This window comes from Rhipicephalus sanguineus, chromosome 3 (assembly GCF_013339695.2).
Source record: "Rhipicephalus sanguineus isolate Rsan-2018 chromosome 3, BIME_Rsan_1.4, whole genome shotgun sequence".
Lineage (NCBI taxonomy): Eukaryota > Metazoa > Arthropoda > Arachnida > Ixodida > Ixodidae > Rhipicephalus > Rhipicephalus sanguineus.
This window is the reverse complement of record NC_051178.1, coordinates 21,081,322-21,085,223: the sequence shown is the minus strand read 5'-3', so window position 1 is coordinate 21,085,223 and position 3,902 is coordinate 21,081,322. Positions and strand designations below refer to the sequence as shown.

At 46.7% G+C, this 3,902-nt stretch overlaps 1 long non-coding RNA gene across 1 annotated transcript; it reads left to right on the top strand.

Annotated features, from left to right (window-relative positions):
- The first annotated feature begins 2,861 nt into the window (after window positions 1-2,861).
- LOC119386482 (uncharacterized) lies at window positions 2,862-3,227 on the top strand. Its single transcript, XR_005182283.1, has 3 exons — window positions 2,862-2,924; window positions 3,020-3,136; window positions 3,206-3,227. It is a non-coding gene; the product is annotated as an uncharacterized LOC119386482 (long non-coding RNA).
- Window positions 3,228-3,902: the final 675 nt, after the last annotated feature.

Genomic DNA, 3,902 nt, shown 5'->3' with positions numbered 1-3,902 from the left:
CTGCATCATTCATGTGCGAATAACGAGCCGGCGGCCGCTCGTCCTCCTCTCCCGAATACGTACCAGAGAAAGAGAGCATATTCGGGGAAGCGGGACGAGAAAGCTGGCAAAATGGGAAAGGGAAACAAGGTGAGGGAGGAGGGTATAAAAATAAAAAGAAAACACATTGGGAAAGGGAACGAAGGTCAGTGAGAAAGGGCAAAAAAAAGAAAGAAAAGTGGGGATTACAATACAGATTGTAGAAGGTTTCTGTCTCTACTTTTCAAGGCCTGCTAGGGTCGTCAAGTATCTCCTTAGAAGAACGGATTTTTGTCATCTTATAAGAGACGGATTATAGAACTTCCTCTTATATTCTCCAGGCCGGACATTAGCAAAGATATACGACCGCTCCAGTCGGATGAACGGATTTTAAGCGCACGTTAGAAGACGTTCATTTGGGATTGGCAAATCCGATTCGTAGCAGCTATATATCGCTTTTGTGCTAGCTGGGTCGGGACAAACCGTGCAACGCAGGACGCGGCGGTCTAACTCATTCCTTTGCTCTCCCCCTCCGCTCCTCTTCACGCTTTCGCACATGCTTTCTCCTCTCCCGGCGCTGATCGCAACGCGTAGCGCCATCTGTCGAAGCGCATAGAAATCACTCAACACCTGCACTCATGAGCGTATGCGCCAATTGGAGGAAGACGGCGGCGGCGGCAGGGGACGGTCTGCGTGGGGCGTGTCGTCTGCTAGAAACCCGTTCGCTGGGCATTCTCAATATGACAAAAAACGCGTATGTATGCGTACTGATACTAAAATGTACCGCTTTTTATACACATATGCAAAACATTGTGACATATCTTTAGTGAAAGCAGACGAAAACTTATGCTGAACAAAAACGGCACAGCAGAAGAACACTTGTTTTCCACGTCTGGACGTCTGCGCGGTAGTGTTGGTTGGACATTTTCGTGTTATACCCTTTGTTTAGCGTGTTTGCAGTGTGCTCATTCATACGCGAAAAAACATGGCTGATCCCTCCGTCATAGGAATTGGTATAACACGAAAGTGAAACGTGCCTTCACCTAAGTAGTGCTTATTGTGTAGTGATATATGAGAGCTTGTACAATTCTATTCGTGTTTGGCAGCTATAGCACCGTTTGACGTGGATGCACCCATGTTGACAGCATGTCTCTATCGCGACGAATAACGCCCATGATCATGATTAAACCGTTGTGGTAGCTGACGGTATGAACATATATTTGGACACAGCGAATCGTGAATATCGCGTAAAGGCCGTTTCACATGAAACAAAAGAGAGCGATTTTCTTCGCTGCAATCGCGGCATGTGAAACAGCCTTATAGGGGCCCTGCGCCCTCAATTACGCACGTTGTTTTTATCGGCTGTTTGCTTTTTATGGGTCTTGGTGACTGCTGTGGCACCAACGAAACGGCGAGAACGAAGCGTTTGATATTTTAATTTGCTTCCGAAATGGGTTTCCGCGCCGATTGCAGCGTCGTACAACGACAATTTCTGTTACAGGAAGTGAGGTAGCGTGCGTGACTTATGCTGTTCGTTTTTATTGGTGGGAAATAAATAATATATAGTGCACACTTGCGACACACTGAGTATGTGGAATTTACTCATTTTATTGTGTTTAATGCTCGTTACAGCTCCGAAAAGAACACCAATTGGTGCATCGATTTTAACTTATCAGAAACTGCGACACAGATGGTGCTGCCGAACGGCCTACTCAAGGCGCAGCCTTCATCAATACACTGTGCTTTGCATTTCTGTCTTACACAGATAACACTGTACACAGATGTTCCATGTGCTCGAGGTGTCTAGGTGTGCTTGCGTACCTGCCATCAACTGCTGGTGTCGTCTTTGGTATTTGTCACCTGCCAGCATTGTGTTGAGTAAACTTGATTGTGTGCACGTTCCTCGTGGTTCGATATAAGTGCGCAGTAACCGGCTGCGCAAGCAGCAGCGAAACTGGGGGACTGTCGTTTCATTCTTCTCCCACGGCCGATTATCGACGGAAAATGTGGTTGGATGCGCTTGGCTGTGGAAGCAGTGGAAGTACACTGGCACGCCGGGTATGCTCGCTGCATTTCGACGAGCGCGCCTTCACACGTGTTGGCTCCGAGACTCAACATGGTATGAAGCGACGGCGGCTGTGCCCCGACGCAGTTCTGAAAGGCAGCGCATCTGCTGCTGGGGTTGGACGTGCTATTACTGAAGAGCGCACAGGAACAGACGCTGCCGTGAGTACAAATTTGTCAACTGCCGTGTGGTTAGTCAGTTTTTACAGCGAAAGCTGTTAACATATGACAAGAGCCTTTTTTTTGTGGCGTAGTTTTCCGCGCCGCTACTGCCGTTGTTCGTAACCGCAATCACGCAAAATGAGAGGAAAAAACCCTGGTTCGTGCAGGATTTGAAACCAGGCACCCTGCGCGCAGTCGAGTATATTTACTACAGAGGCTCAGGCACTATCGTACTCACGCAGCCGCGAGTACTATAGAGCCTGTACTTCAAACTTATTCGCAAAAAAAGAACCCATCACGCCGGGTGATGAATAATGTTAACAAATGTAACGTAACTTTTGCAACTGTTCATCGTTAAATTTCGACATAACACTAGGCAGAGCCTGCCACGTTGTTGCGTATGGAACCGCTTGCATTTGTTGCCACTGTGCAACCGTCAAACTTCGATCTCTTGAGTATGCACATATCCGCAGAACACAAAGCCTGACCACCCAGTTATGCAGTTCTAGATGAGGCAGCTGGAGCATGGCTGTGAGATTGTTGTATGACGAATCGTTGGCCAAGGTTATGAATTACTGTACAGAATCAGAGCCTACGTTTTAATCTTGCAGATGCTGGTATGCCCTATGGAAGCATCATGGACAGTGGAACACAATCCTTCAGCACTCACCAACACATCGGTAGGCTTTTTACCTACTGTGTATTCACATGTGAAGTCTTCTTGAACACTGGAAGTAGCTGCAAGAATTGTGCTTTTTTTTACCTTTCTGAACAGGATAACAGCATTCATTTCGTGGAGTCGGACTTCGCCATTGGCTGCAATGCAGAAGTTGGCACAGACACCGGAGCATGCGGTGACATGTCCCTCACTCATCTGACTGCCGGTTGCAAGGTATGCAGAAGTAACTCTCGGAGACTTGAAGTAAACATGTTGACGGCGGTTTGTTATTGCTGTTTGCAGCCTAAAGAGAGTGCCAGAAGTGGCCACAGCTACTGAAGAATGCGTCATTTTGCTGTGCAAACTGATGGGGTGCAAGCTACACACATGGTGTCGAATAGTATGCTAAATGCTAACATAGCTACTTGAAAAATATAAGCACTTTGTAGTTATATTTCAACGTGGTGAAAATTCGTGCATTCTAAGCTTTCTACACATTCCAAAAAGTCAAGTTTGTTTAGTGATGAGACAGGCCACTCCAAATGACGTGTTGAGTTACGTGGCTGTAGGAGGGCACTAAAAAGCCAGCATTCTGCTTCAGGTGTGCAGGTGGCAACTACTCCAGAAGTTCGTTCCGAAGGGACACAGACGGACTTCCAGGCTTGGTCAACTGCGGGATGTGGGGATGAATTGGAAGACACTGCAGAGATACTTGACTTATCAGGTCACCGTATAAGAGCACCGCTTCCATCATCTCCAATAAGATGCTCGACACCACTGCCATCGGCAAAGGGTCTCGACGAAACATATGAGCCATCATTTCATGACTCACATCTGTAAGGCTTCTTGCGTTGATGTACTTTCAATAGCATTTGTCCAGGGAACAGTTAAATTTGTTATTGAAACAATTGTAAATATTTGTGCAAGCATTACAGCCTTCTCAAGAAGCACACTGTATTGAGGAATGGCAGAATAATTTTGGCCAACTGGTGTTTTTGAA